Source organism: Eptatretus burgeri, chromosome 5, assembly GCF_056783735.1.
Source record: "Eptatretus burgeri isolate ZD-2024b chromosome 5, Ebu_testis_v1, whole genome shotgun sequence".
Classification (NCBI taxonomy): domain Eukaryota; kingdom Metazoa; phylum Chordata; class Myxini; order Myxiniformes; family Myxinidae; genus Eptatretus; species Eptatretus burgeri.
The window spans coordinates 77,587,228-77,605,531 of record NC_140965.1 but is presented as its reverse complement, the minus strand read 5'-3'; the positions used below and the strand labels follow the sequence as shown (position 1 = coordinate 77,605,531).

The following is an 18,304-nucleotide window of genomic DNA, read 5'->3' as shown; positions in this document are numbered from 1 at the left end:
AAACTCGGTGCAATTGTATACAGCGCACGCGCTGTAAAAATACGTGTCCGTGATTGTTCTTTCAAACCTATATTTGTGGCAATAAGTTTTGAATCTGTATATGTTGAACTGAAATAGTTCCAAGATTATTTTTTCATCACTTGTTTTTTCAGTATGAGAAATGTATTAATTAGTGACATATTTTAATTGTAAAGTGACTTCAGCTTTATATCATTATTGTTATGTACCCCCACTGTAAATTTTACAAATCACACCCTGGCCATTTTAGTTGGAAGTGCAATTGCTTTTGCCGCAATCTCAGTTGCTCAGTCTTCCATCCTCGATGCACACAGCCTAGTGGTTGTGCAAGTTTGCAGAGTCATATTTCGTGCAGACGGTGCAGTCTCTTGTCAGCATATTTTGTTTCAGAGAAGAATGTGAAATGTTTGGGAGCATGAAATACATACAAGGAGCAGCTTGTATGCACTGAAGTGAAGCACACAATCTTCTTTCTTTCTGGACTCGAAGTCTTCATTGTTCCTGCGCTTTCTCTTTTGGCATCTCCGGTTGAACCATTATTCAGCTTTGGGCAGTATCAGTCAACGTTATCTGTAGGAAAGAAGCACTGACATTAGCATGGCTGCCACCACCAATAACGGACTGCAAAGTCATTTGTGAGAAGCCCATTATGTGGATAAATTGCACTGTGATGTAATCTTAATACCTTGGCTGGTGTTACATGTCGACTTCATGATACCGTAGCGAGTGCACCCATAGTCTCCTCCCCTCACGCCCTCTGTGTTTTTTTAAGGGTAAAACAAACATATGACAGGAGTTGGAAGGGTAACTTTATAAGGAATATATACTAATCCCGACTGACTACCTTAAGCATAATAATCTATACGAATAAATGTCAGTGTTTGTGTGTGTGTGTGTGTGTGTGTGTGTGTGTGTGTGTGTGTGTGTGTGTGTGTGTGTGTGTGTGTGTGTGTGTGTGTGTGTGTGTGTGTGTGTGTGTGTGTTCCCTCCATAACTCCAGAATGGGAGACTCCAAGGAAGTGCAAGAGTGAAAATTGGATGTTTGGGTTCATTAAAACACCCCTTTTGATGGTAATTAATGGCCTTGTTTAATTATTTCCTTGATCAGGCACATCCTTGGCCATGACATTTTCCCCAGATAGGGTCTGAAGGCACTTCCTCAGTTATCTCATTGGGGTCTTAATTCGTCATTTTGTTCGGTCTGCTCTACAATGCCTTGAGTTGGAACAGGCCATGATTTCTTAATGATAAAGTTTTTTTATTTTCACTTTCCTCACTCATATTATCGAACGCCTGTTCATCGTAGCTACGAATTGCTGGGTACATTGCAAATCTTATAAACACCCAGAGACACCAGCGTTTGTGGCTATATTTCATTTCCACACATTCCATAACCTCGAGAATCTCTTAAACTTAGCTGAATTACAAAATTTAAACTCCAGAATTGAACTTAACAATGGTTCCAACTGCTAAAAATGTATTAATTTGTCAAATTCAGACATAGTTTGATATTCCGGGCATCTCCAGGCAGTGTTTAATTTCAAAAGAAAATTCCAATAATTTTTTTTTAAGGAGAGGGGGGATGGTTCGGAAGTTAAATATATGCAATCGGTCCATATTCAACTTTCCTTTTTACTCATATTCAGACTTGTGGTGTGTTCATACATCTAGCCCAACAGCAAACACACACAAACACACACACACACACACACACACACACACACTCAAAATTACATCCACATCAATCTTCTCTCACATTGCTTACTCACACAATTTGACAAGCTTTTGTTTTCTCTCTTCAGTTTTACATTTCCAAAAGACCACAATGCACAGCACCACCATTCACTTTAAACATTGACTCACGACATGTATTGTCATTTTAAAATACTATCATTATAAACAAGAGTGAGAATTGGTTTGCAATATATGTCCCCGACCAGTCCCAATTATTGTTTGGGAGATTAAAGAAAAAATTGTTTGCGTTTAACGCATGCTCGAGCCGATAAAAGAACCAAAATGAGGAAGAAGAAGAAACTCTCTCCTTACCGTGTTCCATTCATTCCTCGGCTTAACCTATTTCATTTTAAAAATAACAATGTATATACATGAAGCAAAAACATGCATACGGCTTATGTACATCCATACGAATAAATGTCAATGTGTGTGGATCAGTGTGTCAGTGTGTCTCCTTCATAACTCAAAAACCATGAAACCTAGCTGCCTTAAAATTTGCATACTTACTACGGGAACTCCAAGGGACTGCAGGAATGAAAATTGGGTGTTTGGGTTAATTTAAACACCCATTTTGAAGATAATTAATGGCCTTATTTAATTAGCCTTTATCAAGGCTCATCCTTGGTCAGCTCTTTGTCAGCTTGCTGGGGTCTTAATTCGCCATTTTGTTTGGCCTATTCAAACATGCCTTGATTTGGAAACACAATGTACTCTCACCGATGAATTAAAGTATATCATTGAAATAGTATATCTGATTTGAGAATCGGATATGGTGGACTAAATAAATGTCGAAATCTGGAGTGAAATCTGAAAACTTCAACACATTAGTGATTTTTAAAATTAAGTGCATTTATCGAAGCAAGGCATGAAGCTTAATTTTTTTTCTACTGTTCGGGAGATTATATTTAGTGAAGAAAAGATGAAGAAATGTGCAGAAAGTGTAACTTCATTGAGTGCAATGACGTGCTCTATAACCTGATTTTGCAATCCATGGCAATACAGTCCGCAGGGATCCTTTCTTTGGCAATTACCTACCCAGGTCGAAAAACCAGTTAAAACCAGTACACATTTTCAACTGGTCTCTATTGGTTCTAATTGGTCTTTAACTGGTCTCTATTGGTTTCAACTGGTACCAGTTAAATTCAGTCAGAATTCCAATTTCCCAGTTGAAAAAACCAGTAGCTCATATTTGTACCAGTTAAAGTCTTACTGGTTCCAGTTGATACCAGTTGCAATGTACTGGTCCCAGTTGATACCAGTTGCAATGTACTGGTCCCAGTTGATACCAGTTGCAATGTACTGGTCCCAGTTGATACCAGTTACAATGTACTGGTCCCAGTTGATACCAGTTAGTTAAATACAATTGTATTTCAAGTGGTAATATATCACTCTATTCCAATTTCCATATTAAAACCAGTAAGAAACCAACTGGCTTTACTGGTACCAGTTGGCTACTGGTTTTCAACTGGTACCAGTTAAAGTCTTACTGGTTCCAGTTGATACCAGTTGCAATGTACTGGTCCCAGTTGATACCAGTTGCAATGTACTGGTCTCCCAGTTGATACCAGTTACAATGTACTGGTCCCAGTTGATACCAGTTAGTTAAATACATGTATTTCAACTGGTAATATATCACTATATTCCAATTTCCATATTAAAACCAGTAAGAAACCAACTGGCTTTACTGGTACCAGTTGGCTACTGGTTTTCAACTGGTACCAGTTGACCAGTAAGCTACTGGTCTTTACTGGTTTTTTGACCTGGGTACGCAGTTTTCTTTTTACAATTTGTGTGATCTGCTTTCATGACAAAATATTAACATAAATATATTAACAGTTGCTGCAATATGATCATCGGCATTTGCTGAAAATGAAGAGGTACCGAGACAGTCCACCCAGACATGGTACAAATGGGTACACATGGCTCTCCGTGGGGTGTGTGCGTGCCTGCATAGTTCGTTATGTCTGTGGGGTGCGCAGGTTTCATGGGCACGCGATCTGAACTTGAACTCGAACTTGCACCCAGGCCTGTGGTCCATTGGGCTGTGGAAGAGGTTATGCGGCCGTCTCACGAACCATGTGCTTCTACGCATGGGGAACAGATGTGTTGCAGCGCCGAAGCCACATGGGGAGTGGACGTGTTGCGGCATCGAATCCACATGGGGAGTGGACGTGCTGCGGCATCGAAGCCACATGGCACGTGCCACTGTCCAGCGTGGGTGTGGGGAAATCTGTGCATGTGTGTGATTGAAAGGATGTGTATATCGCAGGTACACATGCACAGTTCGCATGGACCACGAGGAGGTTAGAGGAATGTGTATGGAGGGTGGGGAGGGAGGCATACATGCAGGTTGGCCGTTGCCAGGTAGAGAGCATAGGTGTTCATTTTTAAATGCTCCGGCCCGGCTTTAAATAGAAAATGGCGGTTAAAAAGAAAACACTGCTGTTTGGGCATGTTTTATCACCCTCGCACTGCCTAACCTCCCCTTACACGCTGCCTAACACTGCCTTCCATTCCTCTCCCCTCATGCTTACTTCCCTTGCCCTCACGTGGCCTTCCATTCCCCTCACGCTGCCTGCTTCCCCCTCTCCTCCCCTCATGCTGCCTGCCTCACCCTCTCCTTCCCTCATGCTACCTGCCTCCCCCTCTCCCCCCTCAAACTGCCTGCCTCTCCATTTCCTCTGGCCACGCTGCCTCCCCCTTACCTCCCCAAACACTGCCTCTCCCTTTCCTCCCCTCATGCTGTCTCCTCCTCCCCCACTGCCTTCCCCTCCTCATGCTGCCTTCCCCTCCCCATGCTGCCTTGACTTCCCCACACTGCCTTGCCCTCCCCCATGCTGCCTTCCCTTCCCTCCCCTCACGCTGCCTTCCCCTCCCCTCATGCTATCCTCCTTCCAAACCCCCTCCACCACTATACAACTCTGGAGATCCATCCATCCATTGGGACCAGACTCTGTGTATAGCATTGGTGCTGCCAAAGCAGTCTCCTTGGCTATTGGACACAATCCTGGACGGGTTGCCACTTCGACACAGTATACCAGCAAGCTGGCACTCATTTTGCCGACCTCAGAAGGATGATTGGTCGAGTTAACCCCACCTGGTATTGATTCAACAGATGAGTGGGATTTGAACTCAGGACCTGAGGATCCCAAGCCAGCTACCCTAACCACTAAGCCAACACAAGGCTTATTAATATGACCAATAAAAGAAAGATATGCAAAAATTAAATAACAGTTGACAATCAATTTTACCCCTATTCATTGACCTCGAAGGTGCTTCATTTATTTGTTTGTGATTACACGATTATAGTCGACCCTTAATTTGGCATCGCACAAAACTCCCAACTATTTCATAAATCCCTAATTGCATCATTTGGTGTGTTTATAATGTGGTACAGTGAATGTGAGTGCAAAAACAGTATTATTATCACTGTGGGTATGGTTGGGACCAACTGTGCTGTCTTACACTCACCTTACTCTGATACCGTTCTCTCCACATTCAAGTTAATTGGCATCGATTGTTGCCTCAAGTTTCTCTTCTTCCGTAAAGAAGCTCCCAACTGCAGCAGCTGTGGCCATCTTCCTGTTTGAATTAAATGTAAACCATTGGTTTTCATGAAATTGGAACAGGCAAGTGTCCACCAAGGTTCCTTCATGGTATTTATATCATGCTACAAGGGTACCAACATTTTAAAAAAATTTATATAAACTTAAGGATAAAATCTTTAGCAGAGTCTGTTTATGTAGAAATAGATACATGATGAGGCATTTCAAACTGTTTTTAGTAAGTCTGTGGGTTTTCCAGTTTCACCATGACAATTCCACTTTCAACATTACTATTTCACTATCAGCAATTATGATTATATTTGTGTAATCCAAATAAACACTTTCAAGTGTTTGTGCATTTGGCCGTTATTCTTTCAAGGTCAAACAGTAGTACCACCATGAGGCACCAAATGTTGGGTGTAGGTCCTTCAGAATCTGGGAAAGGTTTCAACCTGAGAACACTACTGTGTCTCACGAGTAACGTTATCCGTAACGTGGGGTGTGACATAACCGAAAAGGGGAAAAAAATTTTTTTTATTATATATCTAATTACTATTTAAGTAAAAAGAAAATATATTAGGATATAAATGATGATTGAAGGTGCATTCCAAGATAATTTTATAGGCATGATCTATATCTTAGCTGCACTGAGATATACACATCTCACACTCTTCTTTGACATATTGTATTTTTTTCTGGTTCTGGTCTCTGCACAAGTTGTTATGTGAAGGAATATATCACTACCTGAAAAAATAAAGAAATCACAAATTGTAAACACCATAATAAATAGTGCATCACTATATTTTATGATCTGGGCATCTTGTGCCCCACATTAGTGTATACAGAGATAGCCTTGATACTGTTACGAATTCTGGCCCGCCTGGCGTGCGATCGGCCGCGTAACTCCAATCGCAACCGCGGCGCCCACCGGACGGACAATTCAGTCCTGACCCTCCTGGAACTACCGCCAGGAGCCAGTCACAGGTGGGGGTTTAACCTCACCACAACCCAGTCCGCATTCTACCCGCGCGAAATAGGGTGAATCGCCGAATGTCGATATACCTAAATACCCACGCGGGTAACCTACCGAGGGGTTGCACCACGCCGCAGGTCGGCTTAGGACACGAACCGCTTAAGCAGTTCGTTCCGTGCTACAGGGATAACCGAGTGGTGTTATCGCCGACCTCGACGGTTCAGATTCTTCTTTACTCGGGTGTTAAAAACCCACTACTCATTCCACGATGCAAGATGGCACTTTCAATGTGGTAAAAGGAGGACGCGACAAACGGGATACATTTCATACAAGGACATTTAGTATAAGCACATGTTGCACACACAACACAAGCAAGGGCAGTCATGCAATATACAAGCAACAAATAGAAAGTTCTACTACAGACTACGATTATTATTTACAAGCACAGTCACTTACACAGTTTCTACTTGGCAGGACACGGCACCACAGCATGCATACGAAAACAAAAGAAATGACCCCCTCATAGGCAAGGGGGTAGACGGGGTTCGTAAACCTTTATGGTCGTGGGCCGTGGATGACCGAAAAGGCCCGCGAGACCGAAGGGTCTTACCCGCGCCCTCGTGGCGCAACGGTGGGCAGGTCGCGACGTCGATTCCCCACGGCCTTGCGTAGCCGCACCCTCATGGCGCGATGGTGGGCAGGTCTCGACGTCGACTCCCCACGGCCTTGCGTAGCCGCACCTGACCTCGTGCCCCTGGCGTGGTGAGTGAGCTCTCTCCGGCATTGCTGCTGGTGCTTTCACGACCCACGACCGAACAAGAAAAGACTGAAGGGCAGAAGGGGCTTCAGGACCAGAGAGAGAATGACATCTACGACCCAGACAGCGAGAGTGAGCCTCGCGCGCGGTCCGCCTTATATAGCGCGGGGCTCCGCCCTTCGCTCCTCCCCGTTTTCGGCTGCACCTTCCTTCGAGAAGGTTACCGAAAAGGGGCGTTCCCTCACCCCGACCGCCTCATGCTGTGCATCCACCAATCGGCGGCGAGCTGCCCTCCCCCTGCCTCCGTCACACTCCTCAGAGAAGCAGGCGGGAAAAAATCCGCGCGCCCATGGGAACTCTTTTGATTCCCTTTTTCGTTCGACGGTTTTCTACGCGGCTTGTTGCTTGCATGGAGGTTTGTTCAAAATAAAAATAGAAAAAGAAAAACGGCTATCTCAAAGAGTCGCAGCCCTTTAAACAACGGTGGGGAACTATCTGCACATAAACTTAGCGTCATAACTGATCTAAGGACCCTTTATAGTGTATTGCGAATTTCCACAGCCGTAACAATACATCAATGTGGGAAAGAAGATGCTCGGATCATGCTTTATAACAAAAACCAGGAAAGAGTGACTAACCCTTCCTCAGTGATGTCTGCCCATGCACTGAAGGTATATGGAGTCCCAAGCTCTGACTCACGGGGTAACCTAGTGGAGCATCGAGATGTTCACTTTGTGTGGGTACCTCATACCCATGTTAGTGCTCTCGGGTTAAACGAACACTCACTGCCTTGATGTCCGTTTTGAGGCCACCAAGGGCCTCGACAAAGTGTATGTTGGGATGTGGGGTCAGGCAATGCTGCCGCCGGCACGCTGGTAAAAGATAACCATCATGAGGCCAATAACTCCATCGCTCTTCAATGTCCAACATGTCCCGATACCACCACCAGTAAAAACTCAACCAGCCAACAGCATCTCATATTCTTAATCTTACAAACAGCTCTTTTTTTCGTCGCCAGTGGCATTATGTTTTTGGGTTGTCCATCCATCCATCTGTACGTGCGTATGTCCATGCGAGTTTTCATTGTTTTCTCAGCAACTGCTTATCCGATTGACATGAAATTTTCACCATAGATGCGACTAATGATAATTATGACATCATAGGTCACATGGGTGGCACCAAGGTTCCTTACCATGTTGGTAAAACAGAAAAAATTCGGACCTCTGTATCTTCTAAACTGCACCATGGAAAAATTGAAACTTGGCATCTGGCAATTACTCTGCATGGGGAATAAGAGTGATTTGACAATGCCAATCATCGGTGAAGTGGTATCCCGGTCAAAATTCGACACGCAGAACACTGCATTCGATCAGTATGAAAATTTGTGAGGTTCATCGAGGGATAGATTAGCAGACAGAATTTTATTTATGATTGTTGATGATTTATGATGATCAGTCATCAGTCACGTGGTTTGGCAACCATATATATATATATATATATATATATATATATATATATATATATATATATATATATATATATATATATATATATATATATATATATATATATATATATATACAGTATATATATATATATATATATATATATATATATATATATATATATATATATATATATATATATATATATATATATATTTTTTAATTTTTAATTTTTTAAGGAAAAATACCTTCTTCTCCAGAAGGGCTGGATAGATTGATGGGAAACTTAACACACCTATTCACCATGACTTGGGTATACTAAGATGACAAAGAATAACTGATGTCATGTGGTTCGGTGCCCATGTCGGATTGAAGAAAAATATTTAAGTGTTTTCTCTGGAATCGCTTATCCGATCGAAGCGAAATTTACCAACTATCATTGAACAATGCAGCTGGATAAAGTGTGGAAATGATGATGACATCGGTCACATGGTGTGGCAGCCATATTGGATAGAAAAACAAACCTTATCAGATCAAAACAAAACTTCACACACGTGATCGTCTCTCAAATCGTGGGCAGAGTCCAAATTTTCAATGCCATAGGTCATGTGATTTAGCAGCCATGTTAGTTTGAAAACCAAAAATTTGAAAACCTTTTTCTCTAAAACTGCTTAACAGATCAATGTGAAACATGTTGTGTTATTTGGAGCAAGGACAGTGGATCACAACTGAAAAGTTTAGCATTGATCGCTATTGCAGTTTCCAAATTATAATGATTTAATATTTTCCTTGAAACCATTGTGGCTGCCACACCACATGAGTGATAACGCCATTTTTTTTTTAAGTCAAATGCATGCAGAAAGCGCAGTGGATCATAAATACAAAGTCTCGTATCGATATGTCAGATGGTTTCATATAAATAATTGTTTAATTATTTCCTTAAAACCAATGTGGCTGCCACATCATGTGACTGATGAGGTCATTGTTAAATCAAATACTTCCAGCAACAGTAGTGTATCATCACTGCAAAGCATTCCGTCAAAAGGCTGAGCAATTTCAGAGAAATAATTTTTTTTAAATATGATTGACACATGTGGAATATTTGTTGAAAATTTCACATGGTCTCGTACAGGGTCACAGTCACATGGTCTCGCAGCCATGTTGGATAAAAAAAAAACTTTATCCGATCAACGCAAAACTCCGAAGACGTGATCAGTCACCCATTCTGAATTTGATTTGATAAAGAGAACTTCGTGGGTCAGGTGTCTGATCGAAGCGGGGTTGTATTGAAGCAGGGCGGCATGGTTTGTTTGTTTTTCACCGTATAAATTTCATGAAGTTTTCACCAGAGATGTGACTACTCATGTATAATTTTTTTGTGATAACTATGACATCATAGGTCATGTGACGTTGCAGCCATTTTGGAAAAATGAAAAACTTTGGACCTTTGCATATCTGAAAACACTCCATGGAAAAAATTGAAACTTGACACATATGAAATATCCCCCATGGGAAACAAGTGTGATTATTTTCATGATGTCATAATGAAGCCACGCATGACATCATAATTGCATATGCCAAACACTTTATCCGATCAGTATGAAAATTTTTGAAGGTAATCTAAGGCTAAATTGTAATTGGCAAAAAAATTGATGAGGGGATCAGTCACCTGGTTTGGCAGCCATATTGTTTTCAACATAAAATCTTCAAATATCTTTTTCTCTGTAACGGCTGAACATATCGAGGTGAAACGTTAGAAGTATGATCGCCTATCCATGAGGAACAAAAATAGGTCACATTGTCTGGCAGCCTTATTGGTTTGAACAAAATTCTCTAAAATAAAAAAAATCTCTCTTGAACCGCTTCATCGATCTATGTGATATGCCACACTTATGATCTAGTAGACATGCTGAATATATGTTTTAAATTTCAACTTGATTGGACGCACGGTGTGGCAGCCAGAATTGTTTTATTTTTTAAATCTGGGTTAGGGATACAAATCAAATTTGGTACAAGTATGTGTAATGACGTAACACTGGCGACGTCGTGACGTCGAAAGTTGTCATTCTAGTTTCATTTCATTTTTTTTTTCACATTGGCATATTTTGAGAAATAAAAGGTGCTATGGTGGTTGTCGTATGGCAGCTTAGCTGCCGGGGTAGCTATCATTTCTTGAAGTGCGACTGTGTCGATGATGCAGTGCCCCTCTACCAGTACACACACTGGAACTGGTACTCATTTCGCCGACCACGGAAGGATGACAGGCTGAGTCAACCCCCTGGTGTATTAATTCAGCGGCCGACGGGGCTTGAACTCAGGACCCGAGGATCCCAAGCCACCACCCTAACCACTGAGTCAACACCAGGCTCAAAGGTGCTATTACCTCTGCCATCAAAGGTGGATGAAGGTTATGTATTCACCCCCATTTGTTTGTTTGTTACTTGTGAAATCGAAGATTCACAACTGCTGTACAGTATATTGCTACCCTGAGTATGTTTATCTGTCAGTTGCCTACAGGTTGCAATTCTACACTGATCTTACCTAAACTTAATCAAATGATAGCGCCAGTCAAAATCTGGAAACCGATTGTGCTGATATCAATAGGTCAAAGGTCAAGGTCACATAAATCATCAATTTTTCATCAAATTGACTTGATATATATATATATATATATACATATATATATATATTTTTTTTTAAGACTCTTCTGGCTAAACAGTTGCATAGGCTCTGCCTGTTAAGCATGAGCTTGGCAGAGCTACAGCCCACTAGGATTGTACTGCTGGCAATACAAGGAAGACAATTTCATTCTCAATTTTGTTGACCAGTCGTCGACGGACACGTGTTTCGGGCTTGTTGGCCCTCATCAGCATGGAGCAGAAGCTCCTCCCTGCAGTCAACTATATGATCCGTATGGTCGGTGCTTCATAGGTAGGGCATTGAATCACAAAGTGCACCATCCCTCAGATGAACGTTAAGCCGAGTATCCCATCTCCTAACATTAGCTCATCGAAATTAAAGATTTCACGGTATCTTTGGCAAAGAGTAGGAAGGGCTCTCACCTGCATGCTGCCCAAGTTACAAATTCCAGCCCAAAACTGATGGTAGGAAGTTATGTGGTCTTCTCTTCTCCGATATTCTTTGACAAGACGTTACACTGCTAGCTATCTCACAGTGTGGTTATTGTGTGGGCAGCAGCTGCTAAACTGTAAATAAATTCATGTACCCAGGTGTTCACAAGTCAAAAGGGAATGACCGTCCTTGTCGACGATTGGCAGCCATAATAACTTGCGTTTTTGTACTTTTTATTGAAGAATTGTAAAAGTTGATTTGTTTTTATTTTTATTTCTTTGTTGGAGTGAGGCTCATGGAAGAGCAATTGGATTTTTTTGTCAGCATCTCGTTCGAAAAACGTTTTGAGTGCCTCTTGCTCATGTGAGGAATTACAGAAAAAAGAGCAGTGTGCGTGCGTGCGTGCGTGCGTGCGTGCGTGCGTGCGTGCGTGCGTGCGTGCGTGTGTGTGTGTGTCACCATTTATCTCAGAGATGGCTGAACAAATTTTCGTCAAAGTGGTGAGCATCAAAAGTCTTTGGTATGACTTGGTTGTGAATCGACCTACCAACCTCCCAGACTCAGAGCGGTTATTCTACCCATTGAGCCACCGAGGCTGATTAGTCAAGCAACTAATGTCTTCACAAGTAAACGAGCCAGATTGTGGGCATTCCATCAGCCCAGCCCCGTTTGAGATCTTGATTTGAACAACTTCCAGGAGGAAATGAGTTTTTCATTATTGTCAAAGGATTCTTTTTTATTCCCTATCTTTACCACTCCCTACCGCCACCACCCACAACCCCAATGGAATTCCACAATTCCCAACTCTACCCACCCCCTCCCCGCGTCTGTGGGTTTTTTTGTTTTGTTGTTTTTATCCGAACAATGGCAAGAAACCAAGATAAGTTACAACTGTCTGAATTGACAATTGGCTCGTTATCAGTACATTATAATTCCCACGCTCTACCTCGGTCCTCGGTTACCTTCCATCGACAGCTTGCTTGATCACACCGAATGTATGATCTGATACCCCTCGCTTTGCACGTTGTACGAATGAACAGGGCACAACTAAATCCCACTTCACAAACTTTGAGGAACACATTTCTCGTGCATTAAAGTGTCTTAATTGTACCATGGGGTCTTTTGGGGAAAAAAAAAATCAGATTTGGTGGAATGAGATCAGGTTGCATCCCCTAAGAACCTGCGCAGCTGGTGGTGCCATTGGATGCTGATGGTGAGGTCGCTCTCGGGTTACAACTCACACCCATCAGCTCGGAGGATTTGAAGCTACATGAGTGTGGGAAGTAAGAAAACAGGTTCAATAGATCTGTACCTGGGCCAGTAAGCTACTGAAAAGCTGTAGTGCATCGTCCGTGACCTCAAGTCGGGCCAGACCACACCGGCACGACGTATTTCCTCAGGATCAGAACAGGTAAGTATGCGCAACATCCACAAAGTTTGTAAAGTGTTCACACTGGACCTATATAAATTGAAACTGCATCTCATGTCGATGTGATCTTTATCGTTTTGAATTTTCTCGATGATCATGAAAAAGGACTTTGTAGCAAGCCGTGCGATTTAATTTTGATGTCTTTTAAAAAAAGGAGTCGCAACCTCGTACAATTGCAGTTCAATGGCGGCAAGTTGACCTAAAGATTTGCTGGACAACAGATGGCACATTCAAACATTTCCCACAATTCTGGATTATTCATCCTGCTGAAAAGTGATATGGTCCGTTGATTGGAACCTCGATGACTATAAATCACTCGAAGTTCAAGGAAAGCTCCTTAAAAAGGATTTTGTGTGCATTTCCTGAATTTTCTACTTCATTGGTTGTTTTCTCTGCTAGTACTACATAGAAAATAAAGAAAATATATAAAATATTTTTATATATTTTCTAGAAATAGAAAATTTTCCGTTAGAAAATAACTACAAATCACGAAAATGTCACTTCTGAAGGTAGTAACCTTAATTATGTTGGCCTGGTGTTGACTTAATGGTTCGGGTGGCAGGCTTGGGATCCTCAGGTCCTGAGTTCAAATCCCGCTCAGCTGTTGAATTAATACCAGGTGGGGTTAACTCGGTATGTCATCCATCCCAGGTCGGCAAAATGAGTGCCAGCTTGCTGGTATACTGTGTCGGAGTGGCCAAATCCAGGATTCTGCCAGGATTGTGCCAAATAGCCAAGGAGACTGCTTAGGAAGCACCAACGCTTCGCACAGAATATGGTCCCAGTGGATGGCTGGAATCTTAATTGTATGACCATCTTTCAGTTTTGATCGCCACAAAAAGAAAGTTCATGGATAGAAAAAAGCAACTGTAATTAGAAGAAAGAAAAAAAAGAAGCATATATTGAATATCATCATGACAATTAAACAACAAGAGAAAAATTTAATTTCTTCCCAATCAGGAAATCCATGAAAAGGTGACAGATGCAGTACATGCTCCATTGTGGGGAAGGATAATTGGATGATGAATCCATAATGATGGGCAACGTGATGGGTTCAGGCTTCAGGGCACTTTTGACTCGCAAGTTCATCGAATGTGATATTTTCTTACCTTTGAGCTGTCTTGTCTGGGTTTCATTCTCAACCCGAGTAAAAACTCTTGGATTGGTGCTTCACAGGCAGGGCATTGTCACAAAGTGTGCCATTCCTCGGATGGAAGTTAAGCCGGGCGTCCTGTCAGCCGGCACTAGTTGGTTCCGTTAAATTTATTACGGTGTCCTTCGCGAAGAATCGACGAGTTATCCCCTGTACCCTGAAAAAAATTCCACATTCATTCCCGAATCGGCTCTCGTAAAATGTCAGACCTGACCAGCCGATTCGTGAAAGACTGGGCCTAAAAGAAAAAAAAACAGCAAATACTGTAGTAGTAGTAGTAGTAGTAGTAGTAGTAGTAGTAGTAGTAGTAGTAGTAGTAGTAGGTGTTGTTGATTTTTTTTTCTAAGAAGGATTTCTGAGTCAAAATGAAATTATATTGTTTGCTAATATAATTTGCATCAGATTGCATCAGATTCGCAATAATACCTCGACTGGCTGCGACCACCGCTGAACACCTAAATAAAATCGAAACAAAAAAAGTAAATATTGTGGTCTGATAATGTATGCAAATATGAGTGGTCTCATGTAATCAATGCTCTTCTAGGAGCTTCAATACCTGCGTAAAAAAAAAAGAGACAGACCGATCAAATCTTCAACAACTGATGGATGCACCCATCCAAGATCAATCAACAGGAAGCCTGATATTCATTTGGGCCTCTATGGTTCTTGTAATAATTTACAACAATGTGCTTGAATGGTATGCATTTCTCATTAGGTCGTGTTTCATGAGAATCACATCAGATCCCATTGAAAATCAACAAGATTTTTTTTTTTTATCAACAATAGACATCTTCCTTTCACAAGTGGACCTCTTCACGTAGCCCTTCTGCCTTTTCTGGTAAAACTGGAACCTTTTTTCTGGTATGTTGCCTGCCTCATCTTTTATGAATTTCGAAGGAACAAAATTAAAAAAAAAAATGTTCAGCAAATTCTTTTTTGATGAACATGCATCAACCTCCGGCATTTTCACGTCTTGGATCGATGCTAAACTTCATCCGCTTTCTCATTTTCATTCCTTAAAAACTGCTCTGCTATTTTTTAGTCCCACCTGTTGTGCCTCAATGGAAACTATGTACATCCTTTACTTTACTGCCTCCTTTGTAACAGAGGTCGAGGCTCATGGAAGAGCTGTACAATAGAGGTTGAAAGACTACTACACTGAGGATGGAGCAGGGAGAAACAATCAATGCACTTGGTGTACAAACAAAGAGGGTGGACAAGAACGAGCATCGGCAGATATACAGCACAGTGATAGGTAGATAAAGGGCATGCAAATAACTGGGAGACGTATTGAAAAGTTGCAGGTTGACAGAGACAGAAGAATGAAAAAGTCGATCATTCAGGAAAAAAAAAGGAAAAGATGATGTATGAAGAAGTAAGACACGTGAGATGGTGGGTCGCTGCCTTAAAGGAGTTAAGGTTTTGGATGGGTAAAAAGTTCTGGGTTGCGATATGAGTGCCTGTGATTTGAGCGAGTTGAACTCAAAGGACTGAAAGAGTAGTGTGGTATAAATTAGAGGGGTAGCCATCAGATGTTAGGTGGTACAGGACTACATGGCCACCAATATTAGGGTGGTGGTAGAGAGGTAGTCACTGCACTTTAGCCACCTGCCAAGAGACACCAATTACTGGTAGGCCTGATTTGATTGTAACCAAGGGTGTAAGATGAAAGGCACCAGCACCAGCCCACATATTGTGGAGCCACATTACAGGGAACTAGGCAAAAACTCCTTGTACACTGCAAAGAGCACCATTGTACCATTATCAAAGAGAGGACTCAGTATGCAAATAATTTGAAGGACACGTCCAGCCAAGGAAATCAAATTGATTGGCTGAAGGAGACAGGGTGGACAAGGTCATGACAGATTGCAAGGCCAACATACATCAAAGACTTCACCTCCACTAGCAGTATATTGAAGGATTATTAAATCCATTTATGTATAAAGAAATTCAGAGACTGAGACTTTCCATCATTGAATTTCATATTCCAGGTGGTCACCAAAAACCTTATCATCTCCAAATCAGTAGCTAAGAAATCAGTTGCAGCTTACCTTTCACAATCTTTCCATATTTTGCTTCCCGTTGCAATTAACCCTGACCTCCTAACTTGGTCTCCCCCCTCCTTCTCCTCATCTTCCCTTTATAAGGGGTGAGGTCAAATGGCACCAATCTTCTGCCCTTCCTTGACCACGATACTCCTCCACTTCCTTCTGTCCCCCGCCAAGTTTCTGCACTCTCCAACCACCCCCACCTTATTGACATCCCTCCTCACATAATCTTCCCATCTCAATCATGGTACACCTCTTTTCCTCCTACCTTGTTCCCTCAACCTATCCACCCTCTTTGCCATTCTCTCTTTCCCCATCCACACCACATGAACAGCCCACTTCTTACCAATATCTCCGTCAAGCTTATTTGCACACCAATCTCCTCCCTCAGTTCATCCATCCTCCTACTATCCATCTTCTTCACTCCCACAATCCTCCTGACCCAAATTGTTCTCACAGACCTATTTTTCTCCATATTTACACAAATACATTAATTTTTTCTTCTTCTTCTTCTTCTTCATTGGAGGTTTCAAACAAGAGGCTAAGTTAATCCTAATTGCAATAATTGTTTAAGTTTTTTTATGCAATGTTGAGACTCATGGAAGAGCTATAACATAGAACGGATCAACAGGTAATAAGAACAAAAGGAACAAAATAAAGAGAGGAAGCAAACACACCAACAGCAATGATGAGTGACAAAATAGAGGAAGACTAGAAGAAATAAGTGAAGTGGGGAAGAATAAATGACTAAGGAAGGATGCACAGAGTGGACAAGATAGATACATGCATGCATTCTCACACGTGCAGCGACTTTTGCACCCCTCCGGTCGGCTCACTCAGTCTGATTTGTACATGCTACACTATGGGGAAGCAGTTTTAAATCAAAAATAAACTATCAGTCCTTAACAGAGGGGAGGGGTGGGAGAGAGGGGGAGAGGAAGAGGAGACAGAGAGAGGGAGAGGGGTCGGAGTGAGGGAGACTGGTCGGAGTGAGAGAGAGAGGAGTCGGAGTGAGGGAGAGAGAGAGGGGTGGGATGGGGATAAGAGAGGCAGTGGGGTGAGAGGGCGAGGGAGGGGAGCGAGAGAGGAGAGGAGGAGAGGGAAGGGGGAGAGGGGGGATTCCGGAAAATGTGATGCCCAGTTTGACATCGATCCATGAGGTGGCACACACATTGATGAATCAAACCTGCCTGTGAAACACTGAGATGATAGTTTATATGAGGGTCGGGATTCAAACCCAGGCTCGACAGCTTTGAGCAATTTTGAGCATTCTCACATGAAACCAACTCTGGAACTCAAGGCAACATCAAATGTGTTTAAAATTTAAGTTTGGAGAATCACTGTACTGGTATTCATAAATTTGCAAAATAATTTGATGTCATTGTTGTGGGTGTGTAACAATCATCCATTCTAAATACCCTGCACACAAATTACAAAGCTGGGTTAAGTAATTGGTTCACTCTGTCTGTCTGCCTGCATACAGATGTCAGTCTATGATCAAGGAACTACTTAATTTCCATTGAATTTTATATTTGGAATACTGCAGAACACAAATCGGAACATGTACTTGCAGTTTAGCAGTGCAGTACTTTGGTTCTGAATTTGGCAAATTGTGTGAAATCTCGTCCCAAGTGCGCACCCGCACGGCGCACACTAGGGTGAGGTAATTGTTTTAGTTTGAATGCCTGTCTGGCAATCAAACAAAAATTGAAAATCATTCCAAAAAGAAAACTTACTCTTTCTAGGGACGTCATAAAGGACACAAACAACAGGCACGAATAACTAATTTAACATGTTAAATAGGTGTAAAAGAGGATGCATCAATGGCAGTAAACTTCTGAAATAGTTTTTTTTTTCCACAGCCTTTTATTTAAAACTATTATATTATTTCAATTGAAGTATATACTTGAACATTGTAGAACACAAATCGCCTTGTTGGCATTTCCAAAAATCTCCAGTTTAGCGGTACTTGGACAAAATATTTCGCCGTCTTGACCAATCATATTTGCTTCTCGCATCTCCAGCGTTGGGGAATATCGAGACGCAGACAAAATCGCTGCTCATAGGAAATATAGATTGTGCTCAAAAAACAAATCAAGAGTTGAAAAGATCCTTCCCATATCCTTTTCT

General features: G+C 41.9%; 2 protein-coding genes across 5 annotated transcripts in view; one reads left to right on the top strand and one right to left on the bottom strand.

Moving 5' to 3' along the window:
• ECD (ecdysoneless cell cycle regulator) overlaps positions 1-18,304 on the bottom strand; it is a 464,207-nt gene that overhangs the window by 298,273 nt on the left and 147,630 nt on the right. The gene's annotated exons all lie outside the window — the stretch shown is intronic.
• LOC147026746 (synaptotagmin-15-like) overlaps positions 12,747-18,304 on the top strand; it is an 84,966-nt gene continuing 79,408 nt past the window's right edge. The window contains exon 1 of one of the 4 annotated variants that reach the window (XM_085882512.1): positions 12,747-12,955. The gene's annotated coding sequence lies outside the window, so the exon portion shown is untranslated. The remainder of the gene's footprint in view (positions 12,956-18,304) is intronic. The other 3 variants (XM_085882514.1, XM_085882513.1, XM_085882511.1) reach the window with 3 other exon arrangements.